The sequence below is a fragment of the Motacilla alba genome, unplaced genomic scaffold (genome assembly GCF_015832195.1).
Source record: "Motacilla alba alba isolate MOTALB_02 unplaced genomic scaffold, Motacilla_alba_V1.0_pri HiC_scaffold_28, whole genome shotgun sequence".
Taxonomy (NCBI): domain Eukaryota; kingdom Metazoa; phylum Chordata; class Aves; order Passeriformes; family Motacillidae; genus Motacilla; species Motacilla alba.
The window spans coordinates 2973943-2990563 of record NW_024037374.1 but is presented as its reverse complement, the minus strand read 5'-3'; the positions used below and the strand labels follow the sequence as shown (position 1 = coordinate 2990563).

General features: G+C 49.8%; 2 pseudogenes; one reads left to right on the top strand and one right to left on the bottom strand.

The window, feature by feature from the left end:
- LOC119696322 overlaps window positions 1-16621 on the top strand; it is a 2199709-nt pseudogene that overhangs the window by 87395 nt on the left and 2095693 nt on the right.
- Window positions 1-16621, bottom strand: part of LOC119696323 — a 1148804-nt pseudogene that overhangs the window by 35762 nt on the left and 1096421 nt on the right.

The window sequence follows — 16621 nt, the reverse complement described above, 5'->3', positions numbered from 1 at the left end:
AGGGTGCTCTGAGGAGGAAAGACCCAGCCTGTGCCAGGAAGGTGGACAGAGCTTCAGCCAGAGCTCTGAGCTGGTGGTCCATGAGCAGCTTAATGATGGGAAGAAGCCCTACAAGTGCTTGGAGTGTGGAAGGATCTTCAGGCAGAGCAGCACCCTGATCCGCCACCAGATGATCCACACCGTGGAGCGGCCCTACGAGTGTGGGGAATGTGGGAAGGGTTTCAGCTACAGATACACCCTTTTGACCCACCAATGCATCCACACTGGCGAGAGGCCCTAAGAGTGTTCTTAGTTCAAAGAGGTTTCACACCAGCTGCGATTTCCTCCGGCACCAGCAGATTCCCACCGAGGAGAGGCCCTTCCACTGCCCTGACTGCATGAAGGGCTTCAAGCACAACTTCACCCTCATCACCCACCGGCGCATCCGCACTGGGGAGAGGCCCGACGAGTGTCCCCAGTGTGGGAAGAGCTTCACCCAGAGCTCTGACTTGACCAAACACCAACGGAGTCACCAGCAAGGGAAGTCCTGCCAGTGCCCCAACTGCAGGAACAGCTTCATGCCCACCTCGATCCCCCACTGGAGGACCCATATTAGGAAGAGCCCTGGTGATCCATGGTCCCTGTGATCCATGCTGGGAAGACACATGTCCCTTTTCCTGCCCCTTTCAATGACATGATGGGGGATTTATGAACATGAGGATCTGGCCATGGCTGTGCCATTACATTTGCTCTCACCTCAGGTCATTGTCAGGGGCAGGAAAGGGACTCTCTCTCCCCAAGGAGAAGGGTGTTCTTTCCAGGCAGGGGGAATTATGTGGCCAGGAAGAGCCAGGCAGCTGTGTTATAGTTTTCCCTGTAAATCTTTTTTCTTATCCCTTCTGTTATCAATATTGTTTGTGTTCCTGTTTGTTCTTTGTCTCGTTGCTGTTCCCAATAAATTGTTCTTCTCCCAGCCCGGGATCTTTGCCTTTTCTGCTTTCCATGGGAGGTAGGAGGGCAGCGAGCAGCAGCGCGGTTTTAGCAGGAGCAGGAAATTGGGGAATCCTCTTCCTAAACCCCAGCCCATGGAAACCGAGCATCCCAGCTGGTCCCAGCCCTGGTGGCCATGGCAGCAGCCTTGGGAGCGGGTCCCTGGCTGGGCTGTGGGAACCTCTTCCCTCTGGTGCCCAGGGACAGCACTGGAGGGAACGGCTGCAGCTGAGTCGGGGCAGGCTTAGGGTGGATCTCAGGAAAAGGTTTTTGCCCAGAGGCTGCTGGGGCCCTGCCCAGGCTCCCCAGGGAAGGGTCACAGCTCCAGGGCTCTCTGAGCTCCAGCAGCATTTGGACAGCGCTGCCGGGCCCAGGCTGGCATTGTTGGGGTGTCCTGGGCAGGGCCAGCAGTTGGACTCGAGGATGCTGATGGGTCCCTCCCAGCTCAGCCACGAGGGACTGAGCATAGCAACAGGGGCTGGTGGCGGTTGCCATGGAAACTGACCATAGCAACAGGGGGGCTGGGGATGGTTGCCATGGAAACTGAGCATAGCAACAGGGGCTGGGGATGGTTGCCATGGAAACTGACCACAGCAACAGGGGGCTGGGGATGGTTGCCATGGAAACTGGCCATAGCAACAGGGGGCTGGGGATGGTTGCCTGCTGAGGATCAGGTTTGTCACAGGCCCTCAGAGGGGTTCCATGGGGACATTCCAAGAGTCTCCAGGCTGTTCAAGAGCTGGAATGTCACAGGCAGAGACAGCGGCTCCATGGAGCCCTCCCAGGGGTTTCTGGGGATGGTACAGAGCCATGTGCTCAGAGGCAGTCACAGCCATTCCTGGTGACATCCCAGGGGACCTTGGGCTGCTCAGGCACCGATCTGTCACAGGCACACACAGGGGCTCCACGGTGACATCCCAGGAGTCCCCAGGCTGCCCAAGAGCCGGGATGTCCCAGACACTCACAGGGGTTCCTGTCATGGGCAGTGGGAGCTTCAGGCAAAAGCTTTATTTCTTTATTACAGAAACTCCTGCTGAGTTATGAGGTGGAGAAGTGACGCCCAACAGCCACCATGGATCCTCAAATCCCTGCAGGATCCCTAGACTTCTAAAATTCCCTCTGAGAGAGGAAACTGGCAGACACTGGATCCAATCCCAGTCCCAGGCTTTGTCAAACGTGTAAAAGATTGCACAGGTGGAATTGAACCTTAATGCAATTTGTCCCACAGGATTAATGACGAAATACCAGATATATTTATATAAATACAGCTCTGAATGATTCTGATCATGATTAGACAAAATGATCTTAACCAGCATTATTTACTCCGCAGTACAGGAGCTGTAACAATTATTAGGATATTCTGCTCTAAGAAGCAATTTCAAAGTCACCAGGGCCTTGCTGGAGTTTTTGGAGCCCATTGCAGGCAGCGCCTCCTGCTGCAGCAGGAGCTGCCTTTCCTGTGCCATGAGCAGGGCAGGTCCCGCTGCAGGAAAAGCCCCAGGCCAGCCCCAGCACAGGGAAGGGCTCGGGCACAAGGGCAGAGTGCCATGCTGGGAGCTGTGCCAGGGAGAGCCTGAGGCACCAAAGGCACCTTGGCAGCAGCAGCTGCTTGCAGGGCATGGCCAGAAGCCTCCCTTGGCAGCCCGGCCTGGTGGCCACCACTGCAGAGCTGCTGCCTCAGGGCTCATTTCTGGCTGGGCTCTGAAAAGCCCCTTGTGCTCCAGGAGCCTGGCTGGGAAGCCATTGGCCCCAGCACCTTGGGGACAAGATATCAATGACAAAACTCTTCATGCCAGCAGAGACAAGGCAGGGCCCGAGGAAAGGGGAGAGCCAGGCCCAGGGACAGGGCTGCCATGCTGATGGCTGTGAGGTCACTGCCCCTGCAGCAGCCTGGCTGGCCCTCAGCAGACATTCTGGCCAGAAGCGCTCTGAGGGCACCCAGCACATCAGAGACCCACACAACAGGAATTCTGTTCTTGGGGAGGGGAGGGGGTTTCACTGGGTCAGGCTGCACGAAGCTCCTGATCTTGGACAATTCCTGGGATGGGGAATCCACTTCTCTGGAAAAACAGTTGCAGTTTTGTGCCACTCTCATCACTGTAAAATGTTTCCTCCTTCTAACAAATGTAAATCCACCCTCATTCAGTTTAAAGATATTGACCCTTGTACTGTCACTGCAAGATTTGCAGAGAAAATAACTTTGAAAACAATTTTCCCATTTTCACAGACCTTGAAAAGGAACCAAAAATGTCCCATGATGGGGTTTGGAGGCCTCATCACATAACCAGCAGGTAGAGGCTGAGGGCTCTGGGCTCAGTGGGGTGGAGACTGAGGACAGAACAGGAGTAGCCTGGCAGGGATTGAAGGGTGGTTTCAGAGAGGCTGGAGCTTTTCTTCGTAGAGGATATAAGCATGAGAAGGGAATAATGGCACCAAGGGCAGCTGGGGAGGCCCAGACTGGACACCAGGAGAAAGGAATTTCCCTGCCAGGGCAGGGCTGTGGTGCAGCACGTGCCCCAGAAGGAGCCTGGAGCAGCCCAAGGCTTTGTGTGGGCAGGCAGAGGCAGCAGGAGGCAGAGCTGTCAGCAAAGGAAGGGGCCAGCCAGGTGGGGCAGCCGGGGCATGACGACAGCCTGCAGGGACAGAGGCGCAGGTTTGCCCAGCACCAGAGAGACCTTTCCCTTGCTTGTCCACACCTGCATCAGTGCCTCCAGTGTTCTGCTCTGCTTGGAACCTGGGGACACTTTGTCAGTCCTGTCCCTCAGAAGAATCTATTTAAAGTATGAGAAACTTCTGTGTTTCAATATCTTTTTCACTTTTGACAAGTTTTTTGAGCACACGCTGAGGGACTGAGTGTGATGCAAAGAGCACCAAAGCCCCAGAGGGTCATTAAAGTCCTTGTGCTGTGTCTGTGCTGCTGAGCTGGGCCGGGCTCCTGGCCCAGAGGCAGCTCCTGGCAAGGGCAGCGCTGCAGAGAGACAGCTCTGGCCAGGAGCAGCTCCTGTGCACAGCCCAGCAGGGCTGGGGCACTGCCAGGGCAGCTCAGGGACACGAGCAGGGCACAAACAGAGCTCACAGGGGCTCAGCACTGGCAGGGGCTGTGGCATGTCCCAGAGGGGGCTATGTCACAGCGGCACCTCTATGGCTGCGTCATAGGGGCACAGAGCAGCCGGGATGTCAGCAAGGCACTGGGTGACAGCACAGTGTGGGCTGTGTGAGGTCACAGATTGGGCTATGACATCACAGAGGATTTTTTTTGAGGTCACTGAGCAGCTACAGCATCATAGAGGGGACAGTGTGACATCACAGAGCAGGCTGTGGCATCATGGCATGGCTGTGTGACATCATAGAGCAGGATGTGAGGTCAAAGTGTGTGCTGTGACATTAGAGAGTGGCAGTATGACATCACAGAGAGGGTTTTGTGACATCACAGAGGGGGTTGTGACATCACAGAGCTTTCTGTGATATCATAGAGTAGGGTGTGAGGCCATAGAGCAGATCCTGCCATCATAGAGAGTGGCTCTGTGACATCAGTGAATGGGTTATGACATCACTGGGTGGCTGTGTAACATCATAGAGCATGCTGTGACATCACAGAACAGGCTGTGACATCACAGTGTGACTTTGTGACAACACTGAGTCTTCTGTGAAATCACAGAGCAGCTGTACGACATCACAAGGGGGACATAACAGGGGGACATCACAGGGAGGCTCTGTGACATCATAGGGGGCTGTGTGATATCACAGGGGCTTTGTCAGGTCACTGGGGAGGTCACTTTGCCCCAGCCCCCCTCACAGTTCCCCCCAGAGCAGTCCAACACTGCTCGTGCACAGAGGGGTCCCCTGTCCCCCCCGGTCCCCCTGCCCCCGGCGCCGCAGCCTCCCCCAGAGGATGTTCCATGAGATCGACCCCAGAGCCTGACACGGGGACGGGGGGCCTGGGCTGTGGGGGGTGGGACAGGGGGACAGGGACCCCAACAGCTGTGTCACCCTGTCCCCCAGGGCCAGAGCCTGGGCCAGGGCTCCTTCACCCTGTTCTGAACAAGGGCTTGGGAGCGCTGAAAAAATCCCCAGCAAGAGAGCAGAAAAAACCAGATTTAATATTAGCGACAGCACCACAAAGTTTCTTGGCAAGAGTCACTCTGCTCCTGACTGGACACTTCAGGCAAAACAAGGAAACAAAGCAACAACAAAACCAAACCAAATCCAGATAATCAAACCAGAAATGAACCGAGAACTGTCCCTGTGTGTGTGTGTGTGACAAAAATTCAGTGAGGAAAGGATAAAAGGAATACAGCCCAAAAGCTTAACAGAGGTCAAAGTTAACAGGATTTGACTTACACCTTAACCTTAATTTCTACCTTAAACCTCACAATTTAGCAAAAGGACTGCACTTAACAGTATTTAACCTAAAACCTATGACTCACCAATTTAAAAGAAGAATAACATTTAACAATATTTACCTTAGTTATAACTTAAATTAAACTTAACAACTTAGCAAAAGAACCCTTAGCAGCATTTAACTTAGCTTGGACCTTGTGATCTAACCTTACCTACAGGCCTGACTGACTCAGCTATCCAAGGCACTCAAGCCCCTCAGAGAGCAGCATTTCTGCCCCATTTCCCCAGCACAGGCACTCCTGTGTGCACACAGACACCAAGAGTCAGTGCAAGGCACCTGTGAGAAATTCCCCTGAGGGCAGGGAAATGCTCACTGGGGATGCTTTGGCATCTCCCCAGCCAGGGAAGGGTTGAGCCTGGAGGAGTGGGGGGATGGGCCCAGGCTCTGTCGCTGTTCAGGGATCCCTGAGTGCAGCAAACGGGAGAGTTCCCGGCTGGGAGAGGCCCCACTCAGAGGGAGTCGCTGGCCCAGGAGAGCTCCAAGGGGCTCCTTTTGGAGCGCTGTTTGTAGGGCCCCAAGAGAGGGGCTTCAGTCCCAGCAATGGCTCATCCTGGCCGCACTCGACATCAACAGCTTTCTTTGGCAGTGTGAGAACAGGGATGTTGTGGCACTGAGGGAACAAAAGCAGTTCCCAGGGCTGCTCCTGCAGAAAGCAGGAGCTCCTTGGGCAGCAGCAGGGCCTGGGGGAGACAGTGTTTGTGATGAGCTGCAGAGGAGCTGAGCCCAGGGGCTGCTGGCCAAGGCCGAGGCCCAAGGAGCATTTCTCAGCTGGCAGGGCGGCCTGAGAAGGGGAGGGGGGAATGCAGCAGCACAGGGCCCATGGAACCAAGGGAGCATTGTGACACTGTGGGGCCCTGTGAGACCAAGGGTCCATTGTGACACTGTGGGGCCCTGTGAGACCAAGGGACCATTGTGACACAATGAGACCTCATGGAATCATGGAGAGCACTGTGACATTGATGGGCCTTATGGAACCAAGGGGACCATTATGGTACTTTGGGATGTCATGGGATCACAGGGCCATTGTGACACTGTGAGATCCCATGGAGCAAAAGTCCATTGTGACATTGCAAGGCCTCATGGAACCCTGGAGAGACCATTAAGACACTGCACAGCTGCATGGAACCCAGGAAACCATTGAGCCATTGTGAGGACTCATGGAATCATGGAGACCATTGGGACACTGTGAGACCTCCTGGAACCCATGAGACCGTTGTGACCCTGGGGGTCCACACAGAACCAAGAGGACCATTGAGATACTGTGGGGCCTGGTGGAACCAGAAGGCCTTTGTGGCACAGCAGGGCTGCATGGAACCAAAGCTCCACGGTGACACTGCTGTAATCAGTGGTTCATTGTGACCCTGTGGAGCCAAAGGAGACCATTGTGACACTACAAACCCCCAGGGTTCAAAGATCCATGGTGACACTGCAAGGCCCCATGGAATCATTGGGACCATTGTGACACTGCGGGGCCTTATGAAACCTAGGGGCCATTGTGACATTGTGGGACCCCATTGAACCAAGGGTCCATTGTGACACTGCAGATCTTCTTCTAATCAAGGCACCATTGTGACACTATGGGGCCCCATAAAACCAAGGGCACACAGAACAGCTCTGGCTGGTTTGGCCTCCCCTGGAATGCCTGACTGGTCCAGCTGACCTTGGCATGTTGAGGGTCTCTTCTCACCTGCTGCTGAAATTCTGGGGCTCCATGCTTTCCTTCCTGTGAAAAAGAACTCTCCTTCTCCTCCAGGCACCCATGCTCAGAATTGGGATTTCACCTCCCAATTCTTTATATGCAAGGATTGTTCTCATAGGAATATTGCCAGGACAAGTCTGGCTGGCAGTGCTTTCACAAGGGTCATTTCCCATCTGTCTCCAAAACATTGGGGAAGGCTCCATGCTTTCCTTCCTATGGGAAAGAACTGTCCTGCTTCTCCAGGCGCCCATGGGTGAGATTGGGATTCCACCTCCAAAATTCCTTAAATCGAAAGACTGCTCCCAGACAAAATCTGCCATTGCTGACAAGTCTGACTGGTCTTGGACTAGTGAGGCACTCACCTGCTTTCCAAACTCTCAGGCTCCATGCTTCCCTTCCTATGGAAAAGAACTGTCCTTCTCAGCCAGGTGCCCATGGCCACAATTGGGGTTCCACCTCCAACACTGCTTACAGTGAGAGATTGGAGCAGATTGTTGGCTCAAAACATTTCATGTGTGAGGGAGGAAGGGGCAGGTCCAGCCTGGCCCTGCCTTGGAACCCCAGTGTTATGTTTGCCCAATTATCCAATCACAAATAAAAAGCAAACAGAATTAAATGTAGCAGCAATTTTAATGAAGTAGTTTAGAATATATAAAATTGAATACACTCAAAATATTGGCAGTATAATTTGGTTAAAATGAGGAATAATCTGGTTCTGATAATAACGCATAAGTAAGAAAATTACTGGGGGGTACGGAGTGCAAGGGCTTTGGGACCCCTGCCACCTCACGTACAAGGTCATCAAGTTACAATTCCCCTTTTTATGCTGTGTGCCATCACCATCTCCTCCCATTTTTGATTTGTCACATTCGTATTTCCACCCTCATCATCATCTTCATCACGCATGTGCCACCATCCCTTTTAGGTGGTCGCAGCACTCTTTGGGGGTCGTCTGAGGAAGTCTTCTCCTCTTCCTCAGGTGTCCTTTATTTCACCTTTGGATTACACATGCGCACCAAGCTGGTATAGTATGAGGCAAAACTAACATTATATGAGCCAATGCCATGTTCTAACATTAAAGCAATAAATCTCATCCAATTAACATGTTCCTGATTTCCACCCAAGTATTCCCTCTCTTTCAGATAAATTTAGTAATTGTTATCTCTTACTCCTTCCTGTCCTGAACATCTGCAGGAGAATAGGGGGGGTAGCAGACCCCTCCCTTCCCTTCTTCCTGGCATTTCCCTTTTTAACCATTTTGTTATCACCAAAGAATAATTACTGTATCAATCTTGATTACTGTTTCAATTTTGTCAGCACGTATCACACCTAATTATCACAATTAGATAGTAGGAAAAAGCTTTTACTGGAAAAGTGATAAAATACTGGAATTGTCTGCCATGGGAGGTGGGGGAGTCACCATCCCTGGATGTGTTTACAGAAAGACTGGATATAGTGCTGAGTGCCATGGTCTAGTTGAGATGGTGTTAGGGCATGCATTGGACTTGATGATCTTCAAAGTCTCTTCCAGCCTTGTGATTCTGTGATTCTGTGCTTGTGGGACATCACAGACTAGGTTGTGACACCATAGAGTAGGCTATGACATGGCTGGTTTACTGTGTGACATCACAGAGCAGGCTGTGACATCACACTGTGGCAGTATGACATCACAGAGCAAGCTGTGAGGTCACATAGTGTACTGTGACATGATAGGGTGGCTGTGTTACATCACGGAAGGTGTTGTGACATTGCAGGGTAGTTCTGTGAGCCCACAGAGGTGCTGTTTGACACGCTGAGTTTTGACATCAGGATGTGACATCACAGAGCAGGCTGTGACATTCATTGGCTGGTTGTGTGACATCATAGAACAGGTTGTGATATCACAAAGTGGGCTGTGACATCCCAGGATGGCTGTGTGACATCACAGAACAGGCTGTGAGGCCACAGAGAAGACTCTGGCATCGTAGATAAGGGCTCTGTGCCATCCCAGAGAAGCTGTGTGATGTCACAGAGAAGGCTGAGACATGACAGAGTGGGTTGTGGCATCACAGAGCTGCCTGTGAAATCCCAGAGTGTGGGAGGACAGATTATCAAGAGAACAGAGATAGTGCTGAAGGCTATCTTGCTCCTGATGAATTGCAGCTGGACTAATTCCCAAAGAGTGGGAAAAGCCTTGCCCTTAATAGGATGTGTTTTATAAAAAGTGGGTTTATAAAGGAGTGGGTTAGCTAGCCGAGAATCAACTGCAGTCTGCAGGCTGTGCTGTGGGGAAAAAGAGCTGAGCCGTTGTGTGAGGGAGAGACAGGCTCATGTGGTTGTGCAAGGGGCAGGAAAGAGTTAGCTGGTCCCACAGAAGGAAGAGAGAAGGAGTCAGAAGGCTGCATGGAGTTGCCTGAGGGTAGTCCAAAGACAGAAAGGTTTGAGAGTTTTTAGATAATAAGGGGCTGGCGCTTGGGTCATGACCCAAAGTCACACATGGGGGAAGGACCCAGGAAGACCAAAGGGTATTTAAAGCTGACCACGAGGCAAGCACACATCCTGACCCTACCTCCTCTTGGAATTTCCATCTGAACACTGCTGGAATCCTGGAGTTGGCAGCTGTGTGTGTGCTTCTCTGTATCTTTTATTTTTGTCTTTCTCTCTATCTATGTCTTCTTCTGTTTCCCTTCTCTTGCAAATTTTGAGTAACCTAAAATTGAACAGGCTTAGAGTTTGCGATGTTGAATGGGCCAAGTCAATGCTTGGAGAAGTGTTTTGTTGTTGATTGAATGTCTGTCATAGTTTGACATGAGAAGAATTTTATAAAGTAATAGAAATCTTTTTGTGCAACTGACAATCTGTTAAACCACTAAGATGCTGAACATGCCTCTGTGAAACACAGATGTTAAAGATGAAAAACCCAGGAACCTCCTCTTTCTTCTCCAGTCAACAAAGAAGTAGCGGCCCCAGCCCCGGCCCCCATCTCAAGCAAACCAAACCAAACCAAACCAAACCAAACCAAACCAAACCAAACCAAACCAAGCAACCCTGCAGTGGGCTGAGCCCCTTCCCCCCTCTGCAGGCTGCCCCCCTCCCATCTGCCCCATTCTAACCAAACCAAACCCCAACAACTACCAACCAGGAAAACAAAAGAGGCTACAAAACCCCAACCAGAACAAAGCTAGCCACAGCTGTTAAAATCTTACCATCAAGTCCCCTCCCCCAAACACAACTCAAACCAAAATCCCCTACAACCTATAACCCATACAAAATAACCCTACAACTAAAATTTAGGACAAAAAACTCCAAAAACCAACCACAAAACCAATCCTAACACAGCCCAACCACAACTTCCATCACAAGTTACTGGTGGATCAGGTGTTAATCCTTTCAGTACTTCAATCCTCTCTCAAGTAAAATAAAAACAAAATATGAGCATATTAAAAAAAAAACAATGTAAAGCCATCAAAGTCAGTAAAGAAGAAATTAAATCCCAATTAAAAAAGAAAAAAAAATCTTAAAATAAAATCCTCTTTTAAGATATAAAGAAAAAAAATTTTTCTTTATAACACATAAAACTTCAAAAAAAATTCAAATTAATATCAAAAAACCCTTCCATATTTAAATAAACAAATGTTAAAACAACTGTAATTTCAAAAAAAGTTTAAACAGAAAAAAATTAATCCAGTAACCCCAAGAGAAGATCTCTATTCCCAGAGATAAAAAAAAAATTTAGAACTACATAATAAAACTTTTCCGTTTAAACAACTCATCTTTAAAACAATACCCCATAAGTCGTCATGGCCCGTCAACAAGCTAAAAAAAAGCTTGTAGCAATAAAAACAACTTCACAGTAACAAAGTTCCCCAGACAACTGTTATCCATGACAAAACTATTAACCACAAATAAACTATTTTTTCCTCTTGTAAAAAAATCTTCATAACCTTAACAAGAAAATCTTCTCTCCGTAAGTAAAGGAAATAGACCATTCTAGAAATGGTAAACTAACTAGAACATTTAGGTTTAGTTTCTTTACATTGACAGTAAAAAAAAAATGTTATGAAGAAAAAAAGTGTACTAAGGAGTTTATTTTAATTCTTGTTACTTTTTTGTCTGTTAGTAACTTTTAATAAATTTTCTTTCTAACCTTTTAAAATTTTAAGCCTGGTTTACCTTTCTCGTAATCCTATCTCGCAACAAAGAAATACATAAATACTTAACCAACCAAAAAACCCACCACACTCATCAATACATTAATTAAGAAATCTCAAAATTAGAAAAATTTCAAATTTACAAACCGAAACAACTATAATGTCATATTTAAACTTTTGCCAAAGTTTCTCTGATATTCTAAAGGTCCCAGTTGTTGTTTTGAGCTCCTGAGAAGCTCTTGTTGGTATTTCTCCAGTGAGTCCAACCCAGAGAACACAAACAATTGTAATTTCTTTTAAATGTTTCACTGAGAGAGTTGTTTGGTGGATGGGAGTCAGGGCTTGTGTGTCCTGCTTGGCACAGCCCAGGCAGGGCTCTCCCAGCCCCATTCCACACTCCATTTCCCAGCTGGAGCCGCTGGTGCCTCTGAGTTGTGCTGGCCCAGCCCCAGGGACGCTCTCCTTGTCTGCCCATTCCCCCACGGGCTCTGGCCAGGGATGGCCTCAGTGGGGGCTGCTGACATCCTCAGCAACTTGGAGGCTGCTGCTGAATTGTACTGCTGCAGAGGCTTGTTCAGCCTGCAGCTCTTCAGTGCAGGAATTCAGTGTCCCAGGGCTCATTAACATTGAGAAAAGCTTAACAAGCCAAGCCTCTGGGAATAAATGTATTCAATTTCCAAATCTTTTGTGGTTAATTAGACAGATTCCAGCAGTGTATTCAAAGTGAATATATTATACTTACAAAGATAGTCAGTAAATTTGTTTTGGTGCTGTTTAGGTTTTATTTCCTGTTAATTCATTGACATGTGCAATCTCCACTTGACACTGAATCCAAGTACCTCCTCATGCAGTTTGAGTAGATATGAAAATCAAGACCCTTCATGGCTGACAATCAATCAGACTCTGTCCCTACCCCCACCCCACCATTTCCCCCAGCCAAGGCCTGGCACTCAGAGCAGACTTGTGCAAATCTGAGCTCCCTCCAGCCCAGGCTGCACCTGCAGCTTTCAGCTCCTTGGCTCCAACTCCCACCTGCTTTCCTTGCAGAAGGAGCTGCCCGAGACACAGAGGGATGTTCATTTCTTGTCAGCCAACAAAGCCAATGGAAGGCACAGCTTCATCAAATGCAAAAGTCATTCTTCTCCCTGTCTCTGCCCTGCCCCTGATCCCCACAGCCTGGCCTGTTTCTTTCATCCCTCTGTTATAAATGTGTCAGCATTCATAGGCAAATAAAGTGATATACTAAATGTAATATCATTATAAATATGGACATACTCTAATAAGTTAAGGTTAGTTATTTGGGGGTTTTTACTACTGAAGGAGGCTTGCCCAGGCAAGTTCCCAAAGCTAAAAGAAAAGTGGCTTTCAGGAGTTGGGAAACCTGTCCTCATACACATACCACACATAGTCTTGCTGCATTGACATGTGAAGGAGAGGGAAGCAGCACAGGATCTCAGAAATTTTAACTAAGTAAAGAGTAAGCCATCAGTGGCACACCTGGCTACAGATAGCCAGGGGAGATGACATATCTGATGGTAATCCATTCAAGCCTGTAGTCCATCTCTGGGAAATCCCTTAACATATAAAGGACTACCAGTAATGGATTGTTTAGCTTGCATATCTTCCTGGTGCAGGTTTTGTGTATTGTAAACGGGGTGGCTCTCAGGTTCTGTCTAGCAGGCGACAAGAAGCCAATGAATTATTCCCAAGACATTGAGAGCGGGACCATCTTCCATTGGATAGCATTATCCCGGGACTGGAGAAGCGTTGGGACTTACTTGATTAAGAAAAGGACAAAGGACATCCTCTCCTGCGGCAAGAAAAATAGTATAAAAACTGGACTCGGACACGGCTATGGTGTGCCACGACCACTCTGACGCGACAGTGGCTCAGAGCTGTGTACGTGTGTCACCCAGAGCCTAAGTCCCGGGCAAGACCCTGTCCGATTGATTCAAGGCTGACCTAGATTTTGTCATTCGAATGCGAAATAAATTTTTTACCATTTTATTTTTTCATAATTTGGCTCTTGCAAATTATTGGTTCGATTTATTTGGCAATTATGTTCAAAACACCTCCTTTGCCAGAGACTTTCTGGGAAAAGTGAGCTCTGCTCTGGCTATGGAGGGAGGTCCAAGTGCAGCCACTGCAGTGGGAACCACAACTGATCAGGTTTGTGTCTTTCGAGGCACCAGGAACTGGTGGGACTCAGAGGCACAGAAAGTTTCTCTTCATGGCCAACAGACAATGGTTAAACAGGGCACAATTTAGGTACAATCGCGATCTTCCCTCAGCTATGTGCAACAACAGAGCAGCGTCTGATAACTCCACCATCCAAAAATGATTTCCATAATAAAATTAGTTTCACACCAACGTGGTTCTATGATAGCTATAAACACAATTAAGTTCTTGTATCAGGATGCTCATCCAGGAGTGGGGACAAAACAGCTCGACCAATTCCTGATTTGCAAAGCTGTCAGTGGTGGATGGAGAAGGGGCTCAGGCTGCTTTTGGTGTTGAGGAATTGCTGAAACCAGCCTGACTCATTTCATCTCCTCCTGTCCTGGCTGATCTCCCCTCTTTCCCCTTCCACCCATTGGCTTTTGTCTCCCACACGGCTCCCCAGTGAAGAGCCTGGCTCTGTGTTCTCCATCACCTCCCTGGTGGCACTGCCAGGCTGGGATGAGGAGCCCCTCAGCCTTCCCTGCTGCGGGCTGGACAAGCCCAGCTCCCTCAGCCTCTGCTCACAGCCCAAGGGCTCCAGCCCCACCTTGGAGGCCCTTCCCTAACCCTGCTCCAGCTGCCTGACATCTTTCCTGCCCTGGGCAACCCAAACCAGGCCACAGTGACCTGGATCATCCACGGCCTTGATGTCCTGGTCACACAGCCCTGGCCCCTTGTCCCCATGTCAGGCTCTGGGCTGGATCCTGTGGAACATCCTTTGCTGGAGGCTGTGGCTCCAGGAGGGCCGGGGGGATCCTGGGGGACAGGGACCCCGCTGGGCATGAACAGCATTGGACTTGGGAGAAAATGTGAAGGGGAACTGGGGCAGAGTGACCAACACAGTGACCGGACACAGCCCTCCTGGGATGTCACAGCCCCTCTGTGATGTCACTGCCCATTCTCTAATGTCACACAGCTTGTCTGTGCTGTCACAGCCAGCTCTGTGATGTCACAGAGGCAGTTTATGATATCATAGCTGCTCAATGACCTCACATAACCCACTCTGGGATGTCATAGCCCACTCTTTGACCTCATGTTCCCAGATGATCAATTGCCTCCACCAGGTGAGCTCACACCTGCAGCTTGTTCTCCAAAACCCCAGGCCTATGGAAACCACACAATGCCCGTTGTGTCAGAAGGGGAACTGGAAGTTCACCAGCCTCAGTGTCCTGCCAGCTCAGCCAGGCCCACTGGGACCTTGGGGTCCACGACCACCAGGGACCACCAGAGAGACCCCCAGGACAGAAGAGCGCATGGGTAGAGGGGAGGGGAAATCTGTTAATGATTTTGTGGTAATGATTATCAGATGTGTGTTTAGTCCAGGACAATCAATGAATATGTGAGCAAAATGCAGAAAATAAACAGAAACTTTCCTGTACTCAGCCTGCACGGCTTTGGGAGGAGCTCTCCCCTGTGCATCCAGCTGAATAAAGAATGCTGCTTCTTAATGCTGCATTGCTGTTGAGGAGTTTTCTGTTTTAGAGAATTTTTGGTAGCACTCCCACTGCCAAGGAAAGCTCTGTCTCCTGCTGTTCACAAACAGAGAAGGGCTGGTGGCAGATGTGGGGGTTGGAGGCTGCCCTGGGGCACAGTGACCATGAAATCATCAAGATTTCAATGTCCTGTGAGAGAAGGAGGGTCAGCAACAGAACTTCTACACTGGAATTAGGAAGGGCGGACTTTGGCCTGTTTAGGATGCTGATTTGGGGAGTACTGAATCTGGAACTGATTTTGTTAAGGGAAACAGCCCATAAAAAAAGAGGTGTCCAGGAAGGATGGACCCATTTCAAGAAAGTAATCTTAAGGGGGAAGGAGCAGCCTGTCCCAGTGCGGCAAAAGATGAGACAGTGAGGAAAATGACTGTCCTGGCTGCCCATGGAGCTTTTGTGGGAACTCAGGAGAAAAAAAAGCAGCAGCAGCTCAGGAAGTGTTTAAGGATGTCGTTAAGTTATGAAGGAAGAAAACTTGAGAGATGAATGTGCAATAAGAATTAACCTGGTGGCTTCTGTAGAAAAATACAAATGTTTCTGTAAAAAAAATTTATAGCAAAAGGAGGGAGAAGGAGAACCTCTACTCTTTATTGAAGGCAGCGGAGAATATGGTAACTGAAGATAAGGAAAGGGCTGAATTGCTTAACACCTTGCCTATTTCAATTTTCAATAATAAGACAGGTTGTCCTCAGGACAAGTAATCTCCTGCGCTGGTAGATGGGCACAGAGAGCAGAACAGCCCCCTGGAATCCAGGAGGAAGCAGCTGCTGACCTGCTGAGCCACTCAGATGCTCACAGGTGTATGGGATTGGATGGGATCCATCCTGGGGGATGAGGGAGTTGGTGGATGAGCTCTCCAAGCTGCTCTCCATCATTTACAATCAGTGCTGGCTTAGTGGGAAGGTCTCAGAGGGCTGGAGATGACAGTGTGACCCCATGACCAAGAAGGGCTGGAAGAAGAATCAGGGGAACTCCAGGCCTGTCAGCCTGACCTGGGTGCCTGGCAAGGTTATGGAACAGATCACCTTGAGTGCCACCACAGGTCACCCACAGGATGGCCAAGGGATCAGAGCCAGGCAGCGTGGATTTCAATATCTGCATTGATGGTCAGGATGAAGGGGATTGAGTCCACCAACAGCAAATTTGCAGATGACACCAAGATGTGACTGTTGATCTGCTGGAGGGTAGGAGGGCTCTGCACAGGGCCCTGGACAGGCTGGATCCAGGGACCAAATCCAACAAGGTGAGGTTTAACAAGTCCAAGTGCCAGATCCTGCACTTTGGCCACAACAACCCCTGCAGCGCCACAGGCTGGGGACAGAGTGGCTGGAGAGCAGCCAGGCAGAAAGGGAGCTGCAGGGACTGCTGGACAGCAGGCTGGACATGAGGCAGCAGTGTGCCCAGGGGGCCAAGAAGGCCAATGGCTCCTGGCCTGGATCAGGAATGGTGTGGCCAGCAGGAGCAGGGCAGTGATTCTTCCCCTGTGCTCAGCACCCATTGGGCAGGACTTCGAGTGCTGTGTCCAGTTCTGGGCCCCCACAGTTAGGAAGGACATGGAGGGGCTGGAACATGTCCAGAGAAGGGCAACAAGGATGGGGAGGGGTCCCGGATAAAAGTCCTGTGAGGAGTGGCTGAGGGAGCTGGGGTTGTTTATCCTGGAGAAGAGGAGGCTGAAAGGAAACGAGGCAGTGTCAGGGCACAGGTTGGACTT